Here is a 12,545-nt window from a genome sequence, read left to right on the forward strand (position 1 = left end):
TAAGTCACTAGCCTACAGTGACAAATTTAAAAGCAGAGAGAGCAAAAGCACTGAGGTTCTGATTAGTAGAGCCTCAGTGACACAGTCAAGCACTACTGACAACACATACATTAGGCCACAAACTATGAGCACTGGGGTTCTGGCTAGCAGGATCCCAGTGAGGCAGGCAAAACACACTGACATATAGGTTTTTATCTAGGAGCACTGGGGTCCTGGCTAGCAGGATCCCAGTGACACAGTAAAAACACACTGACACACACTCACAAACAGGCCAAACGTGGGGGTAACCATGCTAGAAAGAGGCTACTTTCTCACAACAATTTCCAGCAAGAGGTGGCCCGCAACAGCAGAAGACTGAAGTCTACTAAAAAAAACTCTGAGGAGTGCAAACCCCCTTATTCTGTCCCCTCTCTCTTTTTTTTCTTCTACTGTTTTTTTGTGGGTTTAGGGGCTTTAGTGGTAGATTAGAGTAGGCTATTTTTTTAGATAGGAAAAGTGGGTTGAGGTGGGGGAGTTATATTAATACTTGTTAGTTTGTGGGAGGGTGGGTGGGTGTTGATGTTGGGGTTTATGTGTATTCCAGAAAACAAACTATAAAAAATACATATTTGTTTAGTATTAGTTAGTATCTGTTTAGGTTAGTATATGTTGTCCTACACGTGTCCCATCATATAAGGGGGGTAGGGGGTTGATGTTTAGAGTGTTTAGTTAAATGTGGTAAGTAAGTTTAGCATTGGGTAGTTAGTGCCAGTTGTGGGTAATGTATAGTTAGGATAGGTTAGGTTAGTATAGATGTGTGACATAGTTCAAGTTTTCTTTCATACTTATGTAATAAGGTTTTAGGTACTCCTTTACGGTATGTGTCATATGCATGTGGATCTGAGCCTTTTCATGAGTGTATAGTGGCAAACTTGTCTTTGCTTGTGTATTCCATCCTGCATCCACAGCCCATTCTTGACATGTTTATTCCCACTTCCAAATGAGCTGTAACATTGACAGCTTCAACAAAGCTACATGTCAATGCATCTGCCATCCATTGAACCCACCACTAAAGGTGACTATGGTTCCCATGTATTGGAGAGGTAGGTGTGATTTTAAAGCTGTCATCGTTCGGGTCCTGTGTTGGAATCTTGGGCACTGTGGGACGTCTGCCTGCAGCCTGATGTTCACGTGAACCCTGATAACCTGAGTGGTGTCATAATCTTATAATGTTTAGCATACATAAATCACACCTATGAGTTTTCCCATTGTACTCCCAGGTGATGTTATTGTCCAAACACTTACACTTCCATTCCTGCTGTACTGTGTGGTTATGGGATTTAAATTTAGATTCATATGTCGTATACACAATGATTGTCTTGTAGGGGGGGTGGGAAGCATTGAGTTTCATTGTGTGGATACCTTGTGCCTGACATATACAATTTGTACACAGCATTATACTGTTTGAGGTGCTTTAACTTCAGAAAAGAGCCACAAGCAGCACAGATGATTGTACAATACAGACCCTTGTGCGTAGATATCAGCCCACATTCTTTCTACGCTAATGTATTGACATTCTGTGGCCATTGCTATGTTACATACATCACAAAACTCCTGCACAGTAGATGTGTCACATTACACAGAGAAAAGTGGTTTTGTAGGTGATGTTAATTTTAAAGTGCTGTAGTGCAAAATTTCCGGGGTTTGTAAATCCATTGGTGTGACACATTCTATTGTGACGCAACACATGTGCAATGTTGTGGGACATGTCATTGGACATGCTGCGATGGAGTGTCATTCAGTGAAGAGGAACACAAATTGCCAATTGGGTAGTGAGAGACAATTTCAGTCCATAGTGGTAAGGTAAACAGTGTGTTGGAGAACAGTGCATGCTACCAACTGTAGCAAGACTGTCATGTTGTCAAGCACAGGACATAGGAAAATCACTGCCCATGTGGCATGGGCTGGTGCCACCGGGTACTCCTACGGGTGTAGGTGATCTGTTCCATGTCTTCATCTTCTGATGTGTGTGTCGTCTCCTCTGCCCTTGGTGGTGGTGGGTTTGAGGGGGCAACACACACTTCAGTGTTTGGAGTAGTAGAATCTGAATTCCCGGTAGCTGCCAACTGTGGAACTATTAAGGACATTACTGCAGCAAGGAGGAACTGCTGGTTACTGAGTATAGCAGCAACATCCCTGTGGTAGGCAGCCAGGTCGGCCCTGAGGGAGTCCTTATTGTTGTCATGCATACAGTGCAAAGTTTGGGAGGCCTGGTGTTGTAGCAACTCCCTCACTGCAGTGGGGAATTCCCTGACACAGTGTTGTAATCCTTGCAGTAGCGATTGTTGGACTTGCATGGCTGCTGACTGTTCTGCGGATGCCATCATGCACATGCGCATCACCCAAAGGCTGGCTGTCAGATTTTGCATCCTACCCGCACATCCTTGGCCAGCTCCCGCTGTACTCCCAAAACTGTCCTCTCAAAGGTGGACCCAGTGTTATCAGAGTCCTCAGCTGTGTTTGAGCTGGCAGATCGTACTATTGGGGTGATGGGTGGTTCCTCTGGGAAGGCTGCTATATCTGTGCTCCTCCTTGTGACTAAAGGTGGGGTCTGGAGGGTTCCAAGGACATCTTGGAGGGTTTCCTGGCTAATGGTTGTCAGATTGGCATCCATGTCATCAGGGTAGTCCAGGACAGGCATATCCACAGGAGAGCCATCGCCCTCTGCAATGAGATATTGTACAATTAGTGTGTCTGTGTTGTGGCAGTTGTAATGTGACTTCCTATGAGTGGAACATTGTAATCTGAGTTCCTGTTCATTGTTCCTGTCATTAATATTAGCTTTCTCAAAGGCCTATGCTCCACCTGCATGTTACATGTAGGGGAATTTTCTGTGTCACATCCTTTAGGTGTAGGTTCTGTCCAAATTGTGCCTTGCCACCTTCTTGTCCTACTCAACCCTCCCTCTACTATCATTAGCATGGTGAGGCCTTGCAATGCCTGTTGGTGTTCTGAGGGCCACTTGCACCACACATAAGAATATGGGCCTGAAATAGTCAATGATATTTCACATACGCCTACATGTTGCTGAAACCAAGCACATTCCATGTATTGCATTGGCATGACACAATACAGGTATCAGCATTGGTAGTGTGTCATGTTGATGTTTGCGAATGTGTGCTACATTGCATTGCACTGATGGGCCTGGCAGAGTTCCATTTCCTCTTATGACTGTGCGAGTGTGCTTCACTAGCTACTCACATATGTCCTCCCCCTCAATGCTGTTGTCTTAGCAGTATGACAGTTGAGATGTTGCAAGGTGGCATTGCAGCTATTGTAACACAGGCACGGGGTAGACCTTGGAATGGGCAGCATGGGTATGACATTACTGCTGTGTACTTCATAATGCAAGTGACAATACCCAATGTGTATTGAGCCTATAGACATGAGCATTTGATAGGAGTTACACTTGGTTAGGAGTTGAAGGGAATTGATCACGTAGTCATCCTGAACCCTCATTTTGAGTGTGTTTGTTCCATGGGCACCTAACTGCCATTTCCTAATTGACCAGCACACACAGCAGAGGTAGTAGTGGCAAATGTTGTCAATGGTAAATGCCGCTTGAGGCAATGGCCTGAGACTGGGCATTGTCCCCTAGTTCACATTCTGACAATACCAGCTATCCTGTGACAGCAGCCCAGTTTTGCCTTCTAGACTACCCTCCTGGACTGGCTTTGCCTTTCCAGCAGCCTTGGCATGGCGGTGCACCCACATGCAAAGGTTGTTGGTATTGTGTTGTGCAGTGCCCCTGGATGCCCCTTCACAGCCTATGCACCCGTGCCATGTCCCTTTCCCCTTTCCACTGCCTGATTTCCATGGCTGACATGCATTGTGTAGTAGGTATTTACCTCCCCCTGCTTGCAATTAACATTTAGGCATTTTGGTTCCCATGCAACTTACACTGCATATGTGTTGTTTCCTGGTAGTCTGTGCTGTCCTGCGATTCCTGAAACGATTGCCTCCGGGATGACGGCTGCAACCATCTCCTTCATCTCTTCCAGGGCCTCCTGCGGTGCTGGACGCCCACGTCCACTCTATAGTGCTGCCTTCCTGTTCCTTGCCATTTTCTCCTTTGTCCTGTGCTTTCAGTCATGCCAGTGTTTCTTGCACTCAGTGACAGTTTTCCTGACCTCTGCCACACTGTTTATCTTGTTGACAATTTGTTGCCAAATTGCCTCTCTCCTCCCAATTGGCAATTTAGAGGTAATGAAAAGTTGATGCTGGTGCTCCGTCACCTCTCTGAACAGTATTTCATGCTCCTCTGCACTGAAACAACACTTCCTTTTCTTCTTGTCTCTCCCCTGGGTCATGTCTGTGTCCTCCTGGCTGGTTCTTGGTAGATTGAGGTCTCCCTGGGGTCTCTCCTGGCTTCTGGGATCCATTTTGGGGCTCCTTAGCACTGTTTGCTGTGTTTGCGCCACTTTTTGACACTATTGCGGTGGAAAATGACGCATATCCGGTTTGCGACGTTTTCCGTGTTGCAAACCATTTTCCCTTTGTTAACGTCATTTTCCTTTACGACACAACGCAATGGTTAGCGTGAAACAAATGACTCTAACCAGTTCTTAGTGCCACTGTGCATCAAAGTATAAATTTGACGCACAGGTGTTGCTAAGAAATGGCGTTAGCCCACGTCAAAAAGTATAAATATGCGGCTAAGTTTCTAGCAGGGCGAAGTGACATCAACTCACTTCCCCTCAACATACAATGACTAAAAATGCTGTGAAGGTGATCATGAGGGCCTTGATTGGCATTTCCACACGGTCCTTAAGTACATTTCTCAGAGAGCCTGCCCTGCTCTGTATCATATAATTTATGAAAGCCGTGTGGTATACCGTTTGCCATATACATTGTGTTCTTGCCTTCCACGGGAGATGTAGTTGGTGGGAACACTAATACAACAGAGGCAGTGGTACTGTGTATAGCCTCCATTGTCTTGGGCTCCATCTATGATGAGGAACAACATGCAGAAGAAATACTACTTTGCAGGTAAGTACTTTTAGTTGTTCTTCAACCAGAGAGCAGACAACAAATTCAAATATTATATTCATGTGTTAGTGGAATTACATTTGTTTCATATTTTTCGACTCTCTGACAAGCAATCTTCAGCTGCCCATTTAGTCTTATCACTTTAACAATGTATGCTCAACAGAACACACAATGGCCCTCATTACAACCTTGGCGGTAAATGCCGCTTACTGCCGTGCAGAAGACCACCAACATACCGATGCGCCCGTGGAATTCCGGTACAACTATTACGACCCACAGCTCGGAATCCGCCATAATACAGACACCCACACAAGTCTGCCACACCAAAGGTCAGTGATAAACTGGTGATAACAAAACCAACACCGTCACACCAACAGGAATATGCCCACACTATCACGACCCACAAATCCACGCGGCGGACTTTCAACCACGGTATTCCATTGGCGGTACACACCTCCGCGCTCAAAATACACACACATTTACAAAACACAACCACATTGGACAATTGGAAACTCACACACCTGATACATATACAAACACCACATCCATACACCCAATCCAATATAAAACACACACCCACATCACCCACAAACCCTTATTACCAGAATTCTGGTACCACGCCCGAGAGAGATACCACCATCAACAACACTAGCATCCACAGACACACAACACCATCACTTACACAACATCCACGCACCTCAAACAACACACAACACATCCCCTCAAACATCACAACACACACCACCTCACACATCACCCACACCACATCATGGCACCTCAACGACTCCCCAGGTTCTCTGAGGCGGAGCTCAGGGTCATGGTGGAGGAAATTGTCCGGGTAGAGCCACAGCTATTCGGATCAGAGGTGCAGCACACCTCCATTGCAAGGAAGATGGAGCTATGGCGCAGTGTCAATGCAGTGGACAGCATCCAAGAACACGGGATGGCATCAGGAAGAGGTGGAACGACCTACGGGGGAAAGTGCGTTCCGTGGCCTCCAGACACCAGATTGCTGTACAGAGGACTAGTGGTGGACCCCCACCTCCTCCCCCACAACTAACAACATGGGAGGAGCAGGTCTTGGCAATACAGCATCCTGAGGGCCTCGCAGGAGTAGCAGGAGGACTCGACTCTGATAAGTCAAAGCTTTACTATTATATCCCCCACCCTACCTGCATGCCATCATATACTCCCACCCCCACCCTAATCCCTATCACTCCAACACCTCACATATGCCCCACTATCATAACCCACCCATCCCAACACCAAGCCCTGCATGGACACCCATCACCAAAGCATGCCCACTACAGATACCCACACATCACACAAGGACCAAGACAAGAATGCAAGCACTGGAGTACAGGGTCACTCACCCATTGAACACGATGGCACACACAGATGCAATAATCATGCTTTTACACCCCTGCAGGACCCCAACCCATCGTCACCGGACAGGAGGTACCAGACATGTCCAGTCCCGCCACAGAAGAGACCCACAGTGATGACAGCAGCTCTGCACAACTGGATCAAGATGACCAGCCCGGCCCATCAGGGACCTCAGGACAGTCGGTTCCCCTGACACTGGCACAAGCCACCACAGAGCCTCCCCCCTCAGGAAACACCAGCACAGCACCCACCCAGCGAGCCCATCCCTCTGTTCCCAGGACAGGTCTATCAGCAGTGTGTCCACCACTACAGGGAACCCAGGCAAACCCACAAACCCAAGACAATCAGGGACCTGGGGGCAGTGGCAGTGGGCACACGGTTCAGGGGACAGAGGCTCAGGAAAACAGGGAAACTGGGAGGACTGATCTGCGACAGGGGGAGGCCAGGCACAGGGAACCCACTCTCCACGAGGACCTCTCCAACATCATGGGAGCTTACCATCATTCCCAGGAGACGATGGCAACGGTACTGGCCAAGTTTCAGGAGACCCAGCGGCTGCAGGAGGAACACTACCTTGGGATCAGGGAGGACCTGAAGTCCATTAACAACACCCTGGTCACCATTGTAAGGGTGCTGCAAGACCTTGTCAAAACCAGGAGGGACACTGTGGCACAACAAGGGGCCCCTGACACTAGCCTGGACGATGAACAGCCCTCTACCTCCGCCAGCGCTAGTAGAAAGGAGGCACCGCCACAGGAACACAGCACCAGCACCCCACCCCCTGCAGTTGAAGAACCACCCCACAAACCGTCCCTGAGATCCAGGAACAAGACAGAGAACATTGCCAAGACCCCGCCAGGAAATGAGACCCCCCTGAATGTCAGCCTTCTGTCCCACTTTGTCACACTGTCCTTCCTTCAACGGCCATTGCTCCACTTCCTATGCCACTTTGGACAATGCACCTGTGAAACAAATAGACTGGACTCTGCCTTGGACATTCCTCCACCATTCCCCCTGTCCATTTTACAACCCCCTCCACATATTTTCACAGAAATAAACACACTTCAATCACAAAACAATCTGGAGTCAGTCTGTGCTTTCACAAACGTTTAATTGCAATAACCATGGAATATAGCAATGTCAATTTAATTGTTCACATACTGATGTTACACAGCTGTAGGGCTGGAGGAAATATAGCAGAGGGCACAAAATTGGACCCACATCTGTGAAATGGAAAGCAAAAGTGACAAGTCAGGGTCCATACACTGTCAGGCTCCTGTGACTTCCATGTGTGCAGCAATCGGGCTTAGGCCTTGTACCCCATGGGCATTTGATTATTCTAGGAACTATAAGTGCATGGCGTAGTGCAGAGGGCTGCTGTGTCTGTAGTGTCCGCCAACAGTAGTGGTGTTGCATGCACTGAACATGTCTTTCTTCCGTCTTCCCCCCCTTTTTTGTGGTCTCCCTGTTCTTGTGTGCAATAGCATCATCAGGCGGAGGAGCATTGGCACCGGAGCAGGAGGGAGCTGCATCCCACTTGGCCCGTGAGGGCGAAACAACTTAATCCACCAGTGGGACAGAGGGTGAGGGGAGCGCCATGGCGGGGACAGGAGCAGACAGCAGTGACAGCAACTCCTCCTCTGATGGAAACTCCCTAGTGGTACAGCTGCCACAACCCCTACCAGCACTGCCCACCTAGCAGCCCCTCAGTGTGTGTCCTGTGCCCGCTCACCGAGGAGGGTGGGCATCTCCTTTGCCCAAAGGCACCTCAGGCCCTGCCCCAGTCAGCCCTGCTGCCCTCAGTGAGGAGGCTATTGACCTCCTGAGATCCCTCACTGTTGGGCAGTCTACCATTCTGAATGCCATCCAGGGTGTTGAGAGGCATTTGCAACAAACAAATGCATACCTGGAGGGCATTCATTCTGAGCAGGCAGCCCGACAGAGAGCATTTCAGGCTCTGGCCTCAGCACTGATGGCAGCCATTGACGCTGTGTCCAGCCTCTCCCTCCAACTTCCTCCACCCAGACCCAATCCCCTGTAACTCAGCCTATCCCAAGCACACCATCAGACTAGCATGCGCATACCTCAACACACAAGGGTGGCTCAGGCAAACATAAGCACCACACATCCCACAGGCACTCACACAAGCATCAAAACCATGCACACATACCAACATCCACTGCCTCCACTGTGTCCCTCTCCTCCATGTCTCCCTCCTCCCTCCCAGTCTCGTCTCCACTCACACCTGCATGGACTACATCCTCAGCCACTACCTCCATCACCAGCACACCCATCACCACACACCACTCACGTGCACTCACCACCCCCACTACCATTCACACATCCCCTTTGTCCTCTCCCAGTGTGTCTGTGAGCCCTACTCACAAAGTACACAAAGGCCGGCGTGCACGCACCCACCAGCCATCCACCTCACAACAGCCTCTAGCCCATGCACCTTCACCCAAATTCAGCAGATGTACACCTCCTACAACCACTACCTCTAACTCCACTCCCAAACCCCCTCCATCTACCCATCCCAGTGTGTCTAAAAGACTTTTACTGGCTAATATTGACCTCTTCCCTACTCCTACCCCCGTCCTTCCCCTAGGGCCAGGCTTTCCAGGTCCCAGCACCTCAGCCACCACATCCCCAGGCATAATGGTGCCAGCAACTGCGGGTCATGGAGTGTGCCAACCATCAGTGCTGCGAGTGTGCCACGGAGCGAGGGCAAGGACATTCCGACACCTGCCAAGGTGAAAAAGGTGCCCACATCCCAGAGGGAGAAGCCAACAACAACTGCCACCAAGGGGTCAGGGAAAACAAAAGGGGATAGTGGCAAGACAGCTGCGTCACCATCAAAGGTGGGGAAGGGCCAAAAACGGAAGGGCAGGTCAGGAGAGGGCATGGTGACACCGACTTAGGGACCAGTGTCACACCTTCTGTTCCTGTCGACGCCAACCTGTATGGCGGAGACCACTGCCACATGCATTGCCACCTGAACCGCCATCTGCACCGCCACCTGCACCGCCACAGACCACGCCGCCAGCACCACCGCCACAGACCTCGCAGCCAGCACGGCCGCCACAGAGCCCGCAGCCAGCACAGCCGCCACAGAGCCCGCACCCAGCACAGCCACCACAGAGCCCGCAGCCAGCACCGCAGCGACTGCCACCGCCGCAAGCACCGCCACGACTGCCACCGCCGCAAGCACCGCCAGCAGCCCCGCAACATCATCAGCCAGTGGCACCACTGCAGACATGGCTACCATCTCCAGTGGTCAGTCATCCGAAGCTGGTGGTGAGTTCCAGGAACCTGGGCAGCTTCCATGAAGCATCACTCTCATAATAGGTGTCACCTGTATATGGAATGGGAAGCCACAGCAGTGTGGGGTATGTCACTGCCTCCATGGCGTATCATGCTACCTGTACCTCGGCAATCTCATGGCACATACACCCAGGTGAGGGAACTGTACCGGTCACACTGCACGTGGAGCACTCTGGGCACCAGGCCCCCTCCAGAACTAGTGGAGAATGATTTCCACTACCTCAGTCTTTGGCAGGATGAACCACTCTGGGCACAAAGCCCCCTCCAGGACCAGTGGAGAATGACATCCACTACCTCAGTCCTTGGCAGGATGAAACACTATGGGCACAAAGCCCCCTCCAGAACCATTGGAGAGATACATTCACTACCTCAGTCCTTGGCAGGATGAAGCACTCTGGGCATCAAGCCCCCTCCAGAACCAGTGGAGAAAGGCATCCACTACCTCATTCCTTGGCAGGATGAAGCACTCTGGGCACCAGGCCCCCTCCAGAACCAGTGGAGACTGTTATCCACTTTAGAGACTGTGGCTTTTCACTCCCCAGGATAAAGCAGTGGGCAAACCACCCACTGAAAAGACTTGAGAGGCTGTGGCTTTGCACTCCCCAGGATAAAGCAGTGGGCAAACCACCCACTGAAAAGACTTGAGAGACTGTGGCTTTGCACTCCCCATGAAAAAGTTGTGGGCAAACCACCCACTGAAAAGACTTGAAAGACTGTGGCTTTGCACTCCGCAGGATAAAGCAGTGGGCAAACCACTTACATGAGAGACTTGAGAGACTGTGGCTTTGCACTCCCCAGGATAAAGCAGTGGGCAAACCACCCACTGAAAAGACTTGAAAGACTGTGGCTTTGCACTCCCCAGGATAAAGCAGTGGGCAAACCACCCACTGGAGAGACTTGAGAGACTGTGGCTTTGCACTCCCCAGGATAAAGCAGTGGGCAAACCACCCACTTGAGAGACTTGAGAGACTGTGGCTTTGCGCTTTGCACTCCGCAGGATAAAGCAGTGGGCCAACCACCCACTTGAGAGACTTGAGAGAATGTGGCTTTGCACTCCCCAGGATACATCAATGGGCATGGAGCCCCCTCGTGGAGCAGTGGCGTCGTGCGTTCATCAGGCTGAGGTGCCCCCCCTCCCCCTTCCCCTGTGGTGCTTGTGTTTTTTCTATGTGATGCCCCTCCAGTGTTCTCTCCGTTTGGAGTCAGGTATCATGTGTGGGTCTCGCCCATGCATTTTGGGCCCAGTGGTCCACGGACAATGATTGGGGCAGTATCCGGACTTGTGTATTTGGTGTACATATTTGTATATACTGGATTTTGACTTTTGACTAATGGATTTTTATTGATTACACTTGTTACAATTATTTCCTTTTGTCCTTGCATTCTGCCGGGGGGGGTGGAGGGTGTATATGATATGTTGCAGCATGTATTTGCGTGTATGGGGTTGTGGGTGAGGGTGGGGGTGTTGCATGTTGCGTGTGTGTGCACTCTCTTTTCCCTCCCCCCTCCCCTGTTGTAGGTGCAGTACCCACCGTGGTCATCGCCGGCGTCGTTGGAGCTCCTGATAGAGGAGCAGGAAGACCACCGCCGGCAGGATGTGCAATTTGGGCTCATTGGCGTCCTGGTTCCTGGTGGGCTGTGGAGAGGTGAGTGTTTTCCCTTCTGTGTACTGTTTCCACCCATGTTTTTATTCCTGTTGGTTCCACCCTGGAAAAGGTGGCAGATAGGCGTGTTGTGACAGGGTGGGCGGTACATTGTCTCCCGCCTGTCTGTTGGCGATGTCCGCTGCTCTGTTTGTACCGCCGTGACGGTCGGAGTGCTAAAGTGGCTGTCTATGTTGGCGGTTCCCGCCATGGTCGTAAACCCATTTGTTTTTCCGCCGGCCTGTTGGCGGTATTATCGCCGCTTGAACACCGACTGCCAGGGTTGTAATGAGGGCCAATATGTAGGGAATGCCCAAACAAATACGATGCAGAAAGATTACAAACAGCAAAAATGCAAAATGGAAGGACCGCATTATAAATATACCATGCATAGATAACCAAGAAGATGATTAATAAATAAAATGAAACACCTAACACCAGTCCTTTTTTTAAAAAAATCGACAATAACTATTGGAACCGACAAGCAGAAAAAAATCTAAATACTTGTAACTTACAATCACAGAATAAACAAATAAAATGTATCATGTGGAGAAAAAGAAGTTCGAGACATAAAACTATTGTGAAGGAATGATAAATTATAAATACTAACAAACTCCTCAGGGTGCCTGCGGGACTACACTATGTTGTTATCGCTCTATCTTGGGACATAAATTAGAGCAGTGATTAACCAGGGAATTGTGGTTTAAAAGTTTATTGCTCCGTAGTGTACAACATGCAACCTGGCCGGCTCGGCTCTGACAACAAAATCAAAGATTTACACCAGGAACACAGGAATTGCCTTTTGCAAAATCATTATTTTTTCCTGAGTCAACATTTACTTTTTCTTCTGCATTAACGATGTTTTGCCTTTTGAGAAAAGGTTTAAATAGCATTGCCACCTTTTTCAATACTGTCATGCAATATAAATCATTTTTAGTGGATAAAAATTGTTGAACATATATTTTTTTAATCTACCACTCAGGTAGCCATCTTGTTAAAGGAAACTACAATTATAATAGTGAAGTTTTGATAGTGATATTTTTAAATCAATATGACGGCATCGTGTGAAATAATGTATATTTTTTAAAGTATATTTCTGCCTATATCAGGTGCAGCTGTACTAAATACAGCGTTTTTGGTGAAATAGGTATACTAGCTCAAAAC

Source organism: Pleurodeles waltl, chromosome 3_1 (genome assembly GCF_031143425.1).
Source record: "Pleurodeles waltl isolate 20211129_DDA chromosome 3_1, aPleWal1.hap1.20221129, whole genome shotgun sequence".
Taxonomy (NCBI): Eukaryota; Metazoa; Chordata; class Amphibia; order Caudata; family Salamandridae; genus Pleurodeles; species Pleurodeles waltl.